Source organism: Anser brachyrhynchus, assembly GCF_964034855.1.
Source record: "Anser brachyrhynchus genome assembly, chromosome: 1".
NCBI lineage: Eukaryota > Metazoa > Chordata > Aves > Anseriformes > Anatidae > Anser > Anser brachyrhynchus.
In genome coordinates, this window is record NC_137694.1 from 157726675 (window position 1) to 157746299 (window position 19625).

A 19625-nucleotide genomic window follows, 5' to 3' on the forward strand; every position below is an offset into this window, starting at 1 on the left:
TGATGTTAACATGATCAGTGCTGGTCAGAAACGATGATCCAGAGTCCTTCTTAGAAAGACAGAAATATCACCTTATGAAGAAGCTGAGAGGTTTGTAACAGTCTGCACATCAGGAATGGGCTTCCATGAAGCCCTGCATTTCCAGCCCAGCAGACAACAGCTCAACTACATCATAGGTGCAGATGTAGTACATAAAACTACAGCCCTGGGGTGTGTAAGTATGCTGATTCAGCTCATGTCCCTGCTACCTCTGGATATGCAGACACTCTGCTGGAGAGTGTTCTATGCTGAGTCTGTGATTGTGGCTTCTAGCCTTATTGTCCATTTTTTTTCCCCTACTCTGATTCAAAATGAGTGAAATCGTCTTTTACCTTTTATGAAGATTTCTTTTATGGATATACCTCACATATACTCTGTACAGAATTTCTTAAACAGTGAGAAGGGATTGGAGTTTTCTGTTGGTAATTATTTCTGGATTATTAATTACCTCTAATTATAATGTAACACCAAGATTAAAATGCATTCTTGACACTTCAACCTTATTAGCTTACAACAAGTGCATGGTAGTTTCTAACAATACTATTTGTCAAAGGTAAACCCCTTATTAAGACCTTCTAATTATTAAGGTAGTGCAATCAATCTTCAGTAAAATTCCATTAGAAAGATATACGCCCTTGAGAACACTGTTTACTGGCTCTTATGAACTTGACCAAATCTGAAATATATAAGAAATCTATTTTCTTCCCCCATGGATCACCTATATTCAAATTTGCTACCTTGACATTTCAGAAAGAAAAACTTTTGCTTGGTTGTTGGTATGCCACTGGAGTGTTTTAATCATCTTGTAAATTCTGATTTTTTTTTTTTTGGTAACAGGTCTCCTTCACAAGCAGATAATTTCAACGATATGCAAGAAAATTAATAAATCCATTAGAGGGCACAATCTTTTCTCAATGTGTTTACACTCTAAATACTTAGAAGTAGCATTCTCCCACTAATTTGCCTCTTTACCACATCCCTTGGGTGTCATTCTTCTCATGTTTATCTTGCTACTGTTTTCAGTATGCAGATGGACTTCGTATATCTTAGGCCTACCTACATATTCTCTACAAGCCTTGATCTCACCTGCATTTTGAAATTTTTGCATGTATTTCCTAATGTTTATTTTGGCTATGTCTATATTGTTGGACTGGAAATGCTCTCTGCACCCTATAGTCAGTCAGTCATAGATTCTGTTACTTAGCTCACCTTCTCTCTGCTTTTCTCATGTGCCAGACAAGAATTTTGCTCACCTTAAGATGCACAAAGAAAACAAAGACTGTCATTATCACAAAACAATGATCCCATCTTTGAATGTATCTCAAGCTCAATGCAAGGTTGCTCTTTATAAACTTACTCTGCTTTGCTGAGTTGACTCTCTCAGGGCCCAAGATAATAGAGATATACAAAGGGAAAAAGAGAGCCCTGTGTCACTGAGAGACAAGTGAAGGTCTTTTAATAGTATTTCCCATGTGAAAAGGAAAGAGCAGACTGTTGCTCTGTCTTAGCAAATTCTGTCTGGGAGAAACAGTAGAAGTAACCTGGCCTTCCTACAGAAGATGGAAATAAGCAGGCTAATTCCAAAGGAGTGAATTGTGACCTTCAGAATCACAGCTACTTTTTTTTTTTTTTTTAAAGATTTGTTCAGCATGGTGTCATGTTATTCCATACTGAACTGAAAGGCTTGCTTTCAATTTCTGTTGTTTTTCTCCCTTTATCCAAACCAGACTGTATTTCTCTCACTTCACAACAGCATTCAGAGCATGTCCTCATCTATAAGTGCTGGCATTTAGAATAACATTCTGCATTTCTCCACCTCATCAACTTCATACCTTTCTAAACCTCATTAGGTTTCTAAGCCTCTCATATACACCTCTTAATACCTAGGCTCAATTTATTGCTTATAATTTGTCCTACAAATGAATGTCTTGTCTAGTCACCCCAAAATAAATCTCCAGCACCTTCCTTCAATTTTTAGTACCTGCTTTTCAGTATTGGTAAGAAAATAATATTTATTTGGATCAAGTTGAATTTAAGGTGATACAAAGCCATATTACTCACTCCTTGCATTTTTTACAACAAATTAAACATGAAAATTATCTTTATCTTAAATCTTCCTTTAACTAGATGAGCTTCCTACTTAGATAAAAATAGAAAATTGAAATAACTTGCTTTTTAATTCACTGCAGCAAGAACTTGTGTCTTATTTTTCTGTTGACTTGAAATTCTTACATCAGAAATTTGTACAAGAACATAGTATTCAAAAACAACACCCAGCAATCCTTTTCATTCACTTTCCATCAAAGAAATCCATTAGGAAGAAACATGGTCAAAGTCAGAAGAGGCTGCAGAAAATGAGATTTTTTAACAGTTCCTCAAATGGAATTCAAGCTCTATTTGATTATGGATACCTTTGGCCTGTTGAGCCTTAGAAATCCTGAAAAAGTTCGTTGTTTTTCCACAATAATTGCAGACAGTATTCTTAAAAGAATAATAAATTCTGGGATATGAATGGAGATTGATTTATGTTTTTGTGGTGTTCAGAAAGAATGAAATCATTTCAACTATAGAGTTGGGCTTATCTTCCTGATATATATTTTTTATATGAATCACATTTTGTTCAATTACAAGACTATTTTTGTGGGAGAGTATTTTTTTACTTGAATGAAGCTACTTTAAAGCAAATAGTCTAAAGAAGACATATATATTAAAGATATATAAAGATATATTAAAGATAATACAAGTATTTCCATTCATAAAATCATAGAAGCATCTAGGTTGGAAAAGACCTTCTAACGTGGCCTAACAAGTCCTATCACTAAACCTCCAGGGATGGGGCTCCACCACTTCCCTGGGCAGGCTGTTCAAATGCTTAATCACCCTCTCTACGAAGAAATTCTTCCTGATATCCAATCTAAACCTTCCCTGGTGAAACTTGAGAACATTTGAATTTTTCTGGAATAATCAGAAATGCTTTGAGTTATTCTATATATTTTAAAACTTAATTTATACCTTCCATGGTGTAGAATTTCATTCTATGTAGAGCTAGACAGTTAAAGCCAGCAACATTATATTGCAGATTACATCAATTAGGATGTCTTGTATTTACATTACAATACAAATCACACATCACAATATACATTATTGTATACAAATGTCTGCTAGATATCTGAAGAGCCCTTTCATTTCTACACCTATGCAGTTCTTCAGGACTGCTCCTTAAAAATACAATTAAGAAAGCAGATGTATTGAATGAAAATTGTTAGTAAGATAGGCATCTATACAAATAGGTATCCTTTCTACTATTCTCAATTTTGCTCCGCTTCACTGATTTTAAAAACATGGATTATAAATAGGAATGAAGAATTCCAGACATATTACAAAATGAAGGACCAAGTGTTACAGTATTTCATCCCCTTGCAAACTCCTTTTTCATTTTATGATCTCCCACTGGTACCTGTTTTCTTTCCCACTGACAAAGTGATATACTCTTCCCATAGCATACAGAACTCTTCAGCTTTGTCGTTCATGTAAGTAAGGTCTTCTTATAAGCCATTTTCTGCCAAGTTAATACACCAAATCTTTAAAGGTGGAATACAAGAGCTTTTTAAAACATTACAGGGTACCTTTCTTCATACAGTCAAGAGTAACTGCAATCCATTTCCATCAAATACTTCATATAAAAAGAAGCATTTATAGCAGTAGGATTGTTTTTAAAGCAGTTTATGTTCTATAATAATTTTGGCCCAGCCCTCTAGTTTTCAATAGCATTTAACTCAGACAGAAATCTTAATTTTCTCCCTGCAAAGTATAAGTGACAGTTTCAAATGTAACAGTCCCCAAAGCTTGAATGGCTATAAATAGTTATTCAGACCTCATTATTTGCTCCTGACTTTCTTATAATAGCTTAGTATTGTGATAATGCAATTAAATGCTGTGACTTACTACAAGGCAATGGAACATACAATTGCCATGTGGTTTAGTTTGACTGTGGAATATGCCCAGTGCTTGTAATGGATGCTATTAATCAGAGACAAATGTGAATGTAAAATTGCAATGGGCAGGTAACAGGCAACTGATAATCAGACCATCCATTTTAAGGCATTAGATCAAAGAAAGATTATTATTATTATTTAATCAATTATGTTAGGTTTAGGGCAGCACTGGTTTGACATGTAAGCAAGATCTACATGTTACCATTCTTACCACAAATAGACCATTTAAGCTTTGTTTAAACTCAAGATGCTGAAGTGTCTCTTAGGCCCTGGGAGTGCATTCAGGCTATGTTCCATCTCCACCCGGAAGGAAATGGGGGTGCAGAGCTCTCCTACCTAATTTCTGATTTTCATGGGAAAGATAAAATCATAGAATTATAGAATGGTTTGGGTTGGAAGGGACGCTAACTATCACCTAGTTCGAACCCCCCTGCCATGGGCAGGGATGCCACCCACTAGACCTGGTTGCTCAAAGCCCCATGCAACCTGGCCTTGAACACTTCCAGGGATGGGGCATCCACAGCTTCTCTGGGCAACCTGTTCCAAAGCCTCACCACCCTCTGAGTAAAGATTTTCTTCCTAATATTTAATCTAAATCTTTTAGCTTAGAACTGTTACCCCTTGTCCTGTCACTACTACATTCCCTGACAAAGAGTACCTCCCCAGCTTTCCTCTAAGCCCTCTTTAGGTACTGGAAAGGAGCTCTGAGGTCTTCCCAGAGATATCTCTTCTCTAGGCTAAATAACTCCAACTTTTTCAGCCTGTCTTCATAGGAGAGGTGCTCCAGCCCTCTGATCATCCTCATTGCCCTCCTCTGGACTTGCTCTAACAGGTCCATGTCTTAGGCTGGGGACCTCAGACCTATATGCAGTACTCCACGTGGGGTGTCATGAGAGCCAGGTAGAGTGGTAGAATCACTTCCTTCAACCTGCTGGCCATGCTTCTTTTGATGCACCCCAGGGTATGGTTGTCTTTCTGGGCTGTGAGTATACATTGACAGCTCACGTTGAGCTTTTCATCCACTAGTACTGCCAAGTCCTTATCTGCAGGGCTGCGCTCAATCCACTCATCACCCAGCTTGTATTCATGTCTGGGATTGTTCTCACTCAGATTCAGGACCTTGCATTTTGCCTTGTTGAATTGTGTGTTGGTTCCGTTGGCACAGCTCTTAAGATTTTCAAGGTCATGGCATCCATTCCTCCAAGCATACTGACTGCACCACTCATCTTGGTGTCACCTGCAAATTTGCTGAAGGTGCACTCAATGCCATGTGGCTGACAAAGATTTAAATAGTACTGGTCCCAGTGCAGACCCCTGAGGGCCACAGGTATAGAGACACAGAGATACATAAAGATGGAGTCACAGAAGCGTATGCTCTCCAGTCAGGAGGGCGGGATTGCGGAGTCTGTTGCAGAGCACACCTATCTGCAGTATGGTCCTAGCTTTAAAGGTAGCCACTGCAAAAATTAGCCTGATTTGATAAAAATCTCAGCTAGAACACAGTACTCGTTCTTCTGTTTATGTACTCTTGAAAATTTGTGTACTCCATTTGGTGAGGACACAAACCTCTTTAGGAATTTTATATGGGATACATGAACTTGCTTAATCCCATTTTGCAGTGTATTTAAAAACAGCTGACAAACCCCAGTTGTTCTTTTTACCAAACATTGAAATCTTAAGGTTGAATGTTACTGGGCTGGAACATAACTGTTTATATGTAGATTTCATTTCTGAGCCACCTAAATGTAATGTAAATCGTCATTTATTTTCTGGGAGATGGATTTGGATCAGATTTGTCTTTAGATAACCAAATTCTTCATTGGATGCTCTGGCATTAACATATGAATTTCTCAACTTTCCTTTAAATAAATAATTGTTTTACCTATTTCAAAATGTAAAAGTTTTTTTTTTCTTCCCTCCAAAGACATGTAAATTTAGCTATACTTATTTGTTTCTTTAGTAAGCCCTAAGTATATACCAGATGGGAAACGACAGATTTGCATATATCTCTCTAATTCCAACATTTCTAAGTCTTTTTTTATAAAACACAAACTTATATTTATAAGGACCTCCAAAATGAAAATATATGCACTTTAGGCAAAATGCTTACAGTTTGCTTATCCACATAACAACCATTTTGCAGATCCCAAAATATTTATTTTCAATATTGAACTTCTTTTTATGGTTGATCCACTCTCTTTCAAAGCTGTTCAGTTTATATAACCAGTAAATTACTTTTCCATAATTGCTGTAATTACAGTCCTCCTCATGTGCTCATGCTTATCTCAGAAATGTGCTAGTGTTGAACATTCTGGTAACAGAAAACCTCATGTTTATTTAGGAGATAGAACACTGTTAACTAAAATATCTATTTGTTAAGTTCGCTGTAGTTAACGTAACGTAATATTACTGATATTTAAAAGGCTGTAGCAACATACTAGCAACACAGAAAGCTTTTAAAGATAAAATGTAGCTCAATGAAACCTTAATGCGTTGAAATTTCCTATTAAAAATCAAGCTGAAACCATGGCTTTATTATGTAAAGGGATAATATGCTAACAGTAGTAGAAGTATGTAATCCCAATATAGTCTAGGTCACTCCTATAGAAAGTGGGAAATCCCCATTTCCTGCTTAAGAGATGGTTATTGTAATGACTCAAGATTGCACCTTTTGTCCTTTGACAAATTACATTTTATTGTCCTTGTATAAGTTTTATCTTAAATGATATTTCCTTATGTGCACGTACTCATCATTTTGTTCTAGTTCTTGCTAGTATGTATAGAAAAAGCAACCCAGCTATTTAAAACACAGCTATGAGGAAATAACATTTCATCACCTGAAATACTCATAATCTGGAAGATGGAAGACACTTCTTCCTAAATTATAACTTTTTTTTTTTAATGTATCTGATGATAGTTTTCATCTTCAGATCCTTTAGCAAAGCATTTCCTCAATTTTACTGTCAGCGCTGATTACCCAAACCTGCTATTGCGATTCTGTTTTCCTTATAAAAACACCTCAAAAAAAGAAAAAGACAGGACAAAACAACAACAGCAAACAAACAAACAAAAACAAGCCACAAGGCAAGACAGGGGTTCTTAACATGATTCTCAGAATTCTCAGATGGGATGAAGCAGTCTTTCTCAAAGCTTTCTGAAGTGTTGCCCTGTATTCATAAATACTCATATTTTCTTATGCATACAATGATGAATAAATACATTAAATATAGCATTAATTTCAGAATCCAGATTAAAGCTGGCCTTTTGTAATATTCTGACACATTTACTGCAAGGTACTACCCAGACTTTGTGCTTTATATTTCATTACTCTTTTGGTCTAATATAATTTTCTTTGTCCTTTTTGTTTTGTTTTGTTTTGTTTTGAATTTATTTTTATTTTTATTTATTTATTTTATTTTGTTACCATTACTCATGTTGGAACCTGGAACCTTCTCTCAGTTTTCCTACATATCACTGCTCAGCAGCCCACTATTCAAAATCACATTAGAAAGCATCTGTTTTTTTTTTTCCTTTTTCACCATTTTGATTGCTCTTTTCCTTATCTCTTCATTATTTCTAGTTCATAAACATATTTGAATCTATAAAATATTTTGGTTCATTGCATATAGGAGGATACAGTATACATAAAAATAGCATTAATCTGTATGGTACTGTGATAAGTCTTTAATAAGATTAGTTGAATATTAAAATAAAACAAAACCACTATTTCTTCATACTAGAGTATGAAACAGAACAAATCATCTGAATTCAAAAATAGAAAATTATACATAACAGATTTTCTTCTTTGTATAAGACAGCCCATGAACCAGGAATTATCTACCAAACAATAAAACCGGAATAATAAACTCATGTATTTGGCAAGTATATAAAGCGAGTGACAGCTTATTTTCTTTAAGCAGATTCATGTTTTTTCATCACGGTGCTGCATATAACTGTAAGGAGGAACTGAAAGGAGGCACTGAATGTGGAGCTACAGTTTGGAGCTTTTAACTATGTAGTACAGTCTGGGAGATCCCCCTCTCTCATTCTCACTCCAGGTTATGAGCACTCACAGTTTATTTTGTAGTGGCTAGAGCATACATTGGAAGTTGATACAGTTAGACAATAAGCCAAGACAACTAAGTGATCAACCAGAAAACTAACCCGGACAGCGAAAAAAAAAAAAAGGTTAGGTGGAGGAATTATTTCATTCTTGGGCAATGGTCCTGTTCACAAAATCCTGCTTTCAGCATCAAAGTGCAGGAGGCAGTCAGGCCAAATATTCAGCCAGAAGAGCTTACAGTAATGGAGAAGGAATAAGTGACAAGACCCCTTTTAATCAGTGGTGAACTCAGCCATCTCTTGTAAAGTTATGATTTGCATTTCTACTTGAAATGGACACTCCTTGCTTGAGCTGATGCTACTTACTAAGCTGGTAGAGAATTTCAAACATTTTTTTCCATGCATAGTTATTTTTTTTTTACTAGCTTATTTGGCTGATTCAGCTTGGAGGGAAGATCTTGAAAAGGGAAACAAAAAGAGCACATAGCTGGGAAAAGGGTTCACTGCTTGGCAGTGTACATACCTTAGACTAGCTCATCCCTCTCAGGATGCTTCACCTTAGGAATGCTACTGCTAAATCCACCTAAAAATCTACTGATGCAGACAAAATCCTCATTCCTCCTCTTGTCCTGAATTATTTCCTTCTGCCATAAGGTGATATTGTGGCATATGAGTTAATTCAGGTAGCTAGGGCAGCAGAAAGCCTATCCCAGCTTTGGGTTAACTTCCTAATGGCTTTGGTCTCAATCATCTCTCTGCAGGCTCCACTGCTGTTCAAAGAGATGTGGCAGAAAGATATGGGGAGGGCAGAAATGTGACCAACCTGTTCATGGTAGTTACCCTCAGCTTCATATCTCTGTAACATCAAACTCTTCTCTAAATCACAGTCTCATTGGCATTTCTACTGACACCACTGGCCCATGGGGCCCTTTTTCTCTCCCCTCCCATACTCTTCTCCTGTAAGCCCTCACAGCTTATTTCCTACATACTGCCTTTCTGTGCTCTGTGTCAGCAAGGCTGTTTGTCTGTGTGCAGGATCACAAGACCAGGGAACTGCAGATGAGACAGTGGTACAAACACGCACAACTGGCTGCCATCACTGCCTTACCCAGCTTAAGCAGGGCAGGTGCCAAATGTGAAATCACGGCCAGAGATTCCCAAATGTAGCTTGCTCAGATACTGCCTTCACAGGGCTGGAAGTGTTTTCTATCACACCTTCCCACTCTGTGCCAGGCCGTATGCTTAGGAGAAAACATGGCCCTGGCACCAATTTCCCCTCCCATCTGAGACGGTAGTAACAGCAGTGACAGATCCTTTCTTCAGATGGAAGAACGCACAGGAGGAGACTTTCAGGCCCTCCTTGTCTCCTTCATGGAAGAAGAGGGAGATCAGCTGTTAGTTTTTGGGTATAATGTTGTCTCCTGAATGTCAAAAGTGACAGGACACCTCAATATCATGAATCATTGAAGTGGATCTGGCTAGATCCTTTGCTGTGGGAAAGGGATTAAAAGGTTTTAAATTCAAAATCTATTTTTTGTTGTTGTTATAAATGAGGATAATGAAGTGAAAGAAATTAGAACACAGAACACCCTAGAGTGTTGTTAAATTGTTTATTTAGGTCTCCTAGCTCATCACACATCCCTTCCCTTGTGGGCAGGGGATGTGTGGTGAGTTTGCCCCTTCATGGGGCAAAAACTCAAGACCACAGGGAGAACCAAATCAGAGAACAAACTCAGTTGAACACATTAAAATAAAATAATAAAAAAGGAAGGAAAAAAGAAAAAAAAAAGATAAAATTGGATTGACTTTCCTAGAGATTAGCCCTCTGGCCCTGCTAACTGTCTAGTACAGGGTCAGGAACACAAAAAAGTGCAAGGACATGTGTCTGACATCCTTATTTTCTGAAACAGAATCAGCTAACGTGAACTTAGATCAGCTAATAATGAAGGTACACCTTCAGGCAACATTTAGAATTCTGTGTAAAAGCATGACAATTGCACATCTACCCCAAAGCCTGGGTGCAATCTTTATTGGTCAGCAGCTGCTCAGAGCCCGTGAGATCTGCATTGTTTGCTTCCTGTGTTCTTACAGTTCATTACTACATATATTATATACATAGTGAGTCCCTGCAGAGAAACAAATAATTTCAGCTGTCTTAAGCTAGAGCTTCCTAAAGGCACAATTCAACACATTTATTGGAAATTGCAGATAGTCATGATAACTCCTCTGAATGTATACTGAAATCTAAAAATTATGGCCTTAAAAACTGGGAATTGAATAAGCCTTTTTAGATTGAAAGTCAGTAATGGAGAGGCAGAGTCTGAATCATTCTGGGAATTTTGAGATGTCTTAGTAGCAGTTTATGAGTACATAAGCCCTAAACTGTGATAATTAATCTCTTTTCAGGCTTATGCCTGCAGGAATTGTACATATTGGAAATCAAACAGATTAACATTCTTATTCACCAGCTCTTCCTGGTTGTGTATTTCTTTCCATAGAAAAAAAGGTAATTAACCCATTCCTTGTCTCCATCTACACTGCAGCATGAAGAAAGATGGTATCCATTTGGGGAATATCCAATCTAGCTTCACAGGTACCAATAGATGTGGCTGGGCCATCACCAACAGTTACAAGACTCACTTGGAAGCCTGGGGAAATCTATAGACAGAAAGCCTAGGCTCAATCCTCTGCTGCTATTTTTATATTGTAATTAGTATGTAAAGCAGATATTAGTACCTAAACTAAATTGAACCCTAACTGTAGTAAAAATATTTTGCTGTTATCCTGTGACTTATCCTGTGCTTTACTTCTCACTTAGATATAATGCTTTTTTTGGCATGACCTGAATTTCCAACCCATACAAACTCCCCTACTCCAAGATGCTGTTGTGGGAATAGGCATGCATTGGTAAAAAATTGCCTTTCACTAGTCAGACAATCCTCCACTTAATAATGAGATTCAAGCTTAATTGTTCAAATAATGAGAAGGGATGTGTAGGTCATCACAATGCTTATAGGTGCCCCAAATGACAGCAATTTACCCACAATTCACTGCAATAATTAGAAAATGGTTTGTCTTAATTTAGAACAAATACCTGTAAGATAGGCCTAGAAATCTCATCAATGCCCATGAGTGAAAGAGGAATCCAATAAGGCTCAAATCTGGATTTGCCGAGGACCAGTCTACATTCAGACTAGGTTAATCCAGGTGCTGGATCTGGGTTACTGGTCATCCACATTAACTCCATGAATACTGCAAAAATTTTCTAGTTTACATATTAGGAAAGCAGGAAGAAACCTGTTGTTCTGCTGGGTGATGGTCAAGTAAAGAAAAAAATGTGATAATCAAAGGCCTGTTTTTTATCTCTATGTGTTTATCTTACTTACTGAAAGGTGATATATACATTTGCAGAGTGTTGGATATAATTTCTTTCAAATAGTAGTATTCAAAAAGATGTTTTGATTGGCATGGTGCCCACTCATATTCCTGGCACTTCTCTAAAGTCTGTGAAACCATTTTCTTCATTTCCCCCAAATAAACAAACTACAGCTGCCATTCTTCACGCAGCAGCTTGTTGCCTCTGCTTAAATACAGCTTTTTAATGTAAGAGCATTTTAATATTACTTTTTTTTTTTTTCCCAACATACTTCTTTGAGCATGCTCACTCACCTCCCATACCCTTTCAGTTGATAAATAAAAACAATAAATAAAATATACGGATATAACGGAGTAGCACAACTCTGTACTTTTTCTCTTACCATTCACATAAATTAACTAACTTCTAAAATTTTGTCTTTAATGAGGTCACCTACGAAGATTTGGACTTGGTGAGCTTGTTTTACACCCTTCAGCAAAATTCTAGTCAAATAGGAATCAAACAAAAGAAAGTTGCTCTCTTACCTAGATTTGTTTAAATTAAAATAATCTGATAGATAACCAAAACACTTTACAGATGAATAGCCGTGGAACTGAGACTGAAATGAAGGAAATTCAATAGCTACCCTGTTTCCATTGAATAGTGACATTTTGTAACTAACTAATTTGCCTTGAATTCCAACTCTTCTGCAAGGATTTCTATGGCAATTTAATAGCTACTTATTCTCTTAATTTCAATAGAATTTCAGTAAAAAGTAAAGAAAAGCAGAGAGTGCACATCCAGTAACTACTAATTCAATACCATTTTTACTTTTTATTTTAAAGAGTATATTTCAGTAACTTGCCGAGTCAATCAGCCAGGAGGAGCGTTGGCCACCCTGATGCATACAAAGGCAATCTCTAGGGAGTACAAGTGACCAGGAGCGTAGTGAACAGGATGACCAAACAGGGTATGGCGCATCATACAGACAGTTCACAAAGCAGGTCTCACTGGGAGGGTGAAGGTGGGCCACTTTCTTCTCCTCTGGGAGCAACAAGAAGCAGTCTTTTGCTGAAACAAAAATGTACCTGCTGCAACTGCTGTGCTGAGGCTTAAACCCAGACAGAGGGGACACAATCTACACCCAAGCAGGCCTCCTGAGGACTGAAAGAGCTGCCCAGACACCTCAGTCACAAGAAACTCCAAGAACCTGCAAGTCCCCCTAGGGCCTGAAGGCAGCAGTGGATATCATGTGTTCAAGCATATGCCCAGCTGGATGAACTTTTCCAGCAAGCTGCCATGTTGTGAGAGGAGCTCACCAGGCAGTGTTGTATCCAGGAACCCAGGTGAGAGACTGATGCATTGTATTGTGCGCTGATATGGGCTGAGTGACAGCTCTGCCTTAAGTCCTTGCAAGGGGAAGGTAAGCTAGCTTCCAGTCCTGAGCTGATGGCCTTGACTAACTCACAAGACAAAGGAGGCTAGACCCATGCCTCTGCTTGGAGCAGAAGGAGGAGACCCCCCTTTGCCTCCAAAGTGCCTCTGTGCAACAGATACAATGCTCTGGGTCTGGAAAAAAAGAGAGTATATGCATAAAGTTCAAGACCCAGGAAAGGACAGCCATACAATGTCGGACCAACCAACCACCTGATTAGAACCAGTGCCACCAAAATAGCGCAAAAGGTGTTGATAATGCCTTCTTGCTTCAGGTGCAAGAAGCATTTCTTATCCTGATGGGGGACTTCAACCACCAGATATCTGTGTAGTCTTAAACTAGGGAAAACAAAGAAACCTTGAAGAAAATAGGAAGGCTTGTAGCCTGGTATAGTCTTAAGCTGAGAAAATAAGGAAACCTTAAAGAAAACAGGGAGACTGGTAGCCTTGAGCTAGCAGAAGTGAGGGACATAAGGGATGAAAGGTAAAAAACAACAACAAGAAAAACAGCTGCAGAAAGATTCCAGACTGATCTATGGTAACCTTTGGCTCATTAAAGGTCATTAACATGACCCAAAACACACACATTAAAATCCTAATGTGGAATTTGGTCGTGTTGCGTCCCTGAACCTCTAGGCAGGGGCTGGGGGAGCAAAGTTCCTCCCACTGTAACCAAAGAACAAGTTTGAGACCTCCTGATGAAACTGAACAGGTACAAGTCTATGGGTCCTGATGACATGCATCCCAGGGTCCTGAGGGAACTGGTTGATGGAGTTGCCTAGCCATTCTCCATCATATTCAAAAAGTCATTGCAGTCAGGTGAAGTCCATGGTGACTGGAAGAAGGGAAGCATCACTGCCATTTTTAAAAGGTGGAAAGGAGGATGTGGGGAACTACAGACCAGTGAGCCTCACCTCTGTGCCTGGGAAGATCACGGAACAGATCTTTCTGGAAGCAATGTTAAAGACTAGGAGGTGATCCGAGCCAGCCAGCCATCATGGCTTCATCAAGGGCAAATAGTGCCTCACCAGAAGGTCTAGTGGCCTTATATGACAGAGTAACTGCCTCGGTTGACAAGGAAAGACCAACTGGTGTTATCTGCCTGTATTTTTGTAAGACCTTTGACATGGTCCCACACAACATCCCTATGTCTCAACTGGAGAGATATGGATTTGATGGGTGGACCATTCAGTGGATAAGGAATTGGCTTGAAGGCCACACTGGGAGAGTTGTGGTCAATGGTTTTATGTCTGGGTGGAGGCTGGTGATGTGCCGTGTCCCTCTTGGGACATCTTGGGACTGATTCTGTTTAATATCTTATCAATGACATAGACAATGGGATCGAGTGTACCCTCATCAAATTTGCAGATGACAACAAGCTGAGTGGTGCAGTTGATACAACAGAAGGAAGGGATGCCATACAAAGGGACCTGGACAAGCTTGGGAAGTGGGCCCACGTGAACCTCATGAGGTTCATGAGGTTCAAGTGCAGGGTGCTGAACCTGAGTTGGGGCAATCACAGACAAGAACACAGGCTGGGAGAACTCATTGAGAGACTGAGTCTAGATCGTGAAGGTGATCAAAGGGCTGGAGCACCTCTCCTATGAAGACAGGCTGAGAGAGTTGTTTTTTTTAGCCCAGAGAAGAGAAGACTCCGGGGAGAACTTATAGTGGCCTTCCAGTACTTAAAGGAGGCCTACACGAAAGTGGGGAAGGGACTCTTTGTTAGGGAGTGTAATGATAGGACAAGTAATAATGGTTTTAAAGTAAAAATGGGTAGATTTAGATCAGATATTAGGAAGAAATTCTTTACTCAGGGTGGTGAGGCACTGGAACAAGTTGCCCAGAAAAGCTGTGCCCCATACCTGGAAGCGTTCAAAGCCAGGTTGGACTTTGAGCAACCTGATCTAATCGGTGGCATCCCTGTCCTTGGCAAGGGGGGTTGGAACTAGGTGGTCTTTAAGGTCCCCTCCAACCCAAGCCATCCTATGATTCTATGATTTCTATAAGCATTGAAAAACACTTAGGACTAAGTGAAAAACTAATTATTTTTTCATGCTCACATTAGGGATCTTCAGTGCTTAGAATAATACTTCTAAGCTGAAGGTCTTTCAGCTTACCCTGAGTTCTACTCTGAACTGAAGGTAGTTTTAGAAATAGAGAAAATCTATCGTCCTCCCCTCCTGAAAGCCAGTATATCTGAGGTCTGGGTGTCATTTCTCTCTTTTACAGCAGCTTAGCACATATACGTAGGCTATACTAAGGGGCTGCTTTTCAAAAACAAAGAAACAAACAAACAAAAAAACAACCAACCAACCAAACAAAAACTGTTATGGTACCATCTGCAAATAAAGTACTACATATAATAGTAATTGCTATAACAGAATACTAAAATATCAGATGAGGTAAATGAAGACTGACTTTTTGCAGAAATGTTTACATTTTATGATATTCTTAGATCTCTCAAACTTTGTGTAGGTTTATAGACTAACATTCAAAATTTGAACAGAAGTGACTTCTGACACAGATTTTGTGACCAAGTTCAAAATGAAAAAACAGAGAGATTATCCTTCTATAAATGCTTATTATTTTAATTAATAGCAAATGCAATGTTCTTCAATTTAAACACTTCTCTGAGGATCCAGGAGCTGAAAGCTACAACCAAATAAAATGCTTTTAGAAAAATAAGTAAAGAATTGTGGCAAATAGAAACACATTTCCTACAGCATTGATTAAGCTATAGTACAAGACTCCTACATGCAATATGCTTTGCATATATATATGGAACACTGAACATCTAAGAGGTAAGCACAAGTGGAAAGAAACCCACAAACAACAATGAAACTGTATATACTGGCACCAGCTGAAAACGGCTGCATTCCTGCCACTTACTGTCACTAAAGGAATTATACACTTCACTTGTAAGAGAGAAGCAGCAATATATTTATTAATGAAAATAGTAATTTAGCTAAGCTTAATTGTGAATAATACAATGATTTAAATTCTAATGGTAAATACAACCTTAAAAAGATTCATGATGGCAAGGTCACTTACTTACTGCATAGAAGACAGGGTCAGAATAAAAGTGTCAAGGAGATCCTCATGTTGAGTCATGAAGTTCAGAACAGAGAACCTTTTGTTGTCCAAACTCCCAGGAATCTAGATACAACCCGATCCTATCCTAATCCCAGTTTTAATGGTTTATGCCTAAAGGATTATATGCACAATCTATCTGTTATATCACTTAGCTAAGATTACAAAGTTTCAGCATGCTTAGCAAATTATTAGCACAGTTTCAACAAGGTAAGTATCTGTCACAGGTAAGGAATGTCTTGACCTCAGGGGGTTACCTTGAGAGGTGTCCCTGCTCAAGGGGAAGATCCAGGTGTGCAGCCTGCTGCAGTACAGAAAGGCTCCACGAGTTCTGGGCTGTGCCCTGTTTATGGGGTAAGATGATTGACTACTAGTCATATTTGCATACCAGCCATATGGTTGGTGCATGCTCCGCTAGCCATTGGATCTATCTCCCCCGAATCCACCTTGAGCCCTGTTCAGCTATCATGACCAGACACATTCATTGTCGCCTCCACTGATGGTTATCACCCAGGCAGGGTTAAGGGTTAAAGGTCAAGTTGGGTTGGCCAGAGGGAGCATACCGCCACACTTAAACCATACTATAAAGTCACAACACTTTACACAATTTGGGCCTATTACAGTTCCAAATGTGCTGAGTGTGAAATAAGGAGAAAATAAAAATTATAATTATATATAATATACTTTGGGCAAAAAAAAAAAACTGTTTGTAACCTGTCTTTTTTTTTCTTTTTTTTTTTTTTCACTCTTAGATTGTTTATTCTTCAAAAAGTGCAAGTTATGTTTACCTGATTGTTTCTTTCCCTGTATAAAGAGTAGGTACCTAGAGCTCATGTCTAGTAACCAGTTTGGCTTGAACTATGGCAATGAGGACTACGGCAAGTTGGAACAGAAGTATCTTCATCTAAAGTGTATCTGGGACTACAATTGGGTTTAATATTGCCAGATTTCAAATATATGTGAATCAAGCTTGAAAACCTATGTAAAACAGTACCCTTACCTTGTACTTTAAGCAGCAACTCTACTTTTGTAAAGGGAGAAAAAACTCCCCAAATTTTAGCACTGAGAGATTTTTTTCTGCCTGAACTGGATATAGATGGGGAGCCTTAAGGTGCTTTCACAGAAAGAAAAATAAGCATTTGCTTTCCTTCTCATTCAGTAACAAATAAATTGACAAAATGAATTTCTTTAGGGAATTATTTTTTGAAAGATACATTCAATATCAGTGGAATTAGATCTTTATGCATTGTCTACTGCCATGTTTCCAGTATTAAATGATTTGCATCAGCTAAAGTTCTGCCGTGCTGTCCCTCCCAATTTCAACCTGAATAAACTTTTCTTAAGGTTTTATTAAACTTTCATAGAGAAGATTGATCACAACTGAAACGTCAAAGAGGCTTCTTAAAATGTGTTAGCATATCATTACCATAGTTTTGCATCCTAGTAATTTTTTAAAATAATTTACATATACACTCTTCCAAATACACATTAGTCAGATGACTGGATTTTATATGTATTTTTCTGGCATCTACATTTGAACAACACAAATATAATATGCACTTATGTCAATAAAAGATTAAAAGATATTGTAAGAATAAATTAATCATATATAGAGAAGACAGTCAAAATAATATTATGAAAATACTCATAACTTTCTAATAATTCAAAAGTGATTTATCTGAGTGCAGTCATCTTGCTGAAATGAGAATGTCATTTATTAATATCTGGAATAGAGAATTTTCGTATTACCAAAATGTGTTTTTAGCCAGCATAGGTTGGAGCAGACATCTCTCATGAAAAGAGAAAACCTTTCCCAGAGAAAGGTTTTTGTGACAGAAAATCTCCCCAAATGTAGGAAGAGAACAGAACCATTTCAATTGGAGCTAACCGAAAGTGTAGTATGAAAAGGAAAACCTGATTTAGGGAATGCTTCCAGCACTGCAGATATCAGCAGTTTCAACTAACAAAATATTCCTAGATTCATTTTAAATTTGTCATGAGAAATACATAAAAATCCTTCTTTCAAGTGTATAAATGAAACAGAAATTACAAACTGTAGATACGAGTGCCAGAACTGTCATTCTTACTTTCTGATAGCAGAGACAGCCTCTATCCTGTTTATCAGCTTCCCTTAACCTTTGTATTAAAATAAGGATGCTAAGTATAACTAAATGTAGGTATGATCCTCTAAGTTTTATTAGAAAGGCAAAATCTGGAAGATTTTTATGTATCATTTCATCTATGAAATTCAAGTTAGCTAGTTGTGAGTGCTGTATGTTTTATTGGCTCACGTTCAGGAAAACTTCTTGACTTTTTGGCACTGTTCTGTTTACTACAGTTTTGTGATTGTTTTCGTCTCATCCTACAGTTGAGCTAAGTGCAAGATGCTGTTATGACCTACCCACTGAAAATGAACACTGACCTTCATCTCATTTCACAATGTTACAGTAAGCTGCAAAACTTGGTTGAAAATTTTGATCCTTTTAAGGTCAGTAATAAACACCCAGTGGAACCAAAATTTCATTCTTCATTTTTCAAGCTGCTACTTTTTCCTACATGGTTATATGTATTTTAAGAGTTAACAAGACAAGACAGATAGAAAGGCTCTTTATTGCTGTTGCAAATTGAAGTGTGATATTACGAAGGTGAGTTACTACTGACATGGAAAGTTCAGTATTTGCTTCTGGTGGCTAAATGAAAAATGCATGTCATGGGAGTTTAAACTCCCATAGGTTAACTTGCAATATAAATGACATTAAGGGGTGTTGAATGCTATATTACAGGGCAGGTGACACTGAGTAACACAGAGAAATAAGAAATATAAGAGCTGAGTTTTTCATATTACCTTCATATCACCTTCTAAATGCATCAGAATGCATTCAGATTTTACCACTGCAAAAAAGCTCAATGAATTTTGGCCATACCAGCTCTCTCATATCACTCTAGGCCAAAATAGCTTTCTTGACTATGGGAATGGTAAGACTTTTCATCAGTAAGGCAGAGAGAAAGTAGGAAAAATCTGTTTTCTTGACTAACTAATGCATCAGGAAAAAAATAAAAATCTTTATGAGAAGAAATGGAGGGTAGACAGATATTGCAAGAAAGAAATTCACAGGGGAAAAATATATATATATATTTTGTTTACATCAGGGAATTTATGTCCTTAGTATGATAGCCATACAAAATTAAATATTTGAGTAGCTTTTGCCATATTGCTAACAAGGTTCAGAGCTTTTGACGATATACAGTCATTTATTTGTTGCTCAGAAAAGACTTGTATAAGCAGTTGAAGTAAAGAAATTTAGTGATTTAGACTACTAGGGTCTAAAAGAGTCTAAACTCAAAACTAGAGCTTTTCTACACATTTGCATTCTTTCTGGATTGAGTTTTCATTCTTTCAGAAATGTCAAATTGAATCTTACTCATCTTTAAGGAATAAAATAACATAAAGCAGCGATACTAGGAAAAGCCTAAATACCTCATGAGTTAACCTTCATCAGGCAATAGCCCAAAGCAAGTCAATAGCGTTTTGCTTTGACATCATAGAGATCAGGGATTTGCACCCATCATCTTTTGTTGATATTGTATAATAACCACAGTAAAGCATTTTCAAATATTCCCAAGTTTTCTGATAGTAGTAAGGTAGT

At 37.7% G+C, this 19625-nt stretch overlaps 1 protein-coding gene and 1 long non-coding RNA gene across 5 annotated transcripts in view; one reads left to right on the top strand and one right to left on the bottom strand.

Moving 5' to 3' along the window:
• Window positions 1–19625, bottom strand: part of GPC6 (glypican 6) — an 807879-nt gene that overhangs the window by 182372 nt on the left and 605882 nt on the right. The window lies entirely within an intron of this gene.
• The window catches only part of LOC308188347, a 107802-nt gene that overhangs the window by 79002 nt on the left and 9175 nt on the right, over window positions 1–19625 (top strand). For all 3 annotated transcript variants that reach the window (XR_013945429.1, XR_013945430.1, XR_013945431.1), the window contains one exon: window positions 1–19625. This exon is cut by the window's right edge and continues 9175 nt beyond it. This is a non-coding gene — a long non-coding RNA (uncharacterized lncRNA).